Raw genomic sequence first — 653 nt, 5'->3', positions numbered from 1 at the left:
GTATTTCAACTCTCTGTCTTAAAAATATGCTGCTAATTAGGGATGTAAAGGGGCTGAACTCAGCTGCAAGACTGCTGATCTTTCCTAGTGAGACATTGCCTGCCAGCATTGTTTGGACTCCAGCTAACCCTTCATTGTCTTCTATCTCGTTGAGGTCCTGAGCATGCACAGAAAAAAAGGAGGATTGATGTCTTTATATTGTCATTTCTGGCTGTCTGCAGGATACCCTTCAGCCATTTTCAGCAGTGCTCAAAAGTATGCTCTGCTGTTTTTAATCTTGTTTTGCTTTTGTTTTTGCTGGTGGCACTCTTCCATGCCCAGAGACTTTTTTAATTTTTACTTTTGTAGCTGTGCAATTCCACCTTATTAAGCTGGATTCTGCTTCTAGTCTCACCCTTCACAGGGTTATCTTTTCTAATGGGTGAAAAAGTGCATATGCCAGCGTTCCACACTAGGAATTCTAGTATGTGATGTACATCGGGGAAGGAGTTGTGCTCTGCTTCAAGTATCATATAGTCCTGATAAATGAGAGAAAAATTCTGCACTCTCCAATCAGCTTTAGTTGGATTGCTGTTCAATTTAAGTACTACAGAATTTGAGTCACAGTTTTTAGCTTGGAGGAGGTTGGATTTTTTTTTTTCTTTTTTTTTTTT

The sequence above is a fragment of the Aptenodytes forsteri genome, unplaced genomic scaffold (assembly GCF_000699145.1).
Source record: "Aptenodytes forsteri isolate BGI_AS27 unplaced genomic scaffold, ASM69914v1 Scaffold1, whole genome shotgun sequence".
Taxonomy (NCBI): Eukaryota; Metazoa; Chordata; class Aves; order Sphenisciformes; family Spheniscidae; genus Aptenodytes; species Aptenodytes forsteri.
This window is presented reverse-complemented; position numbering follows the sequence as displayed.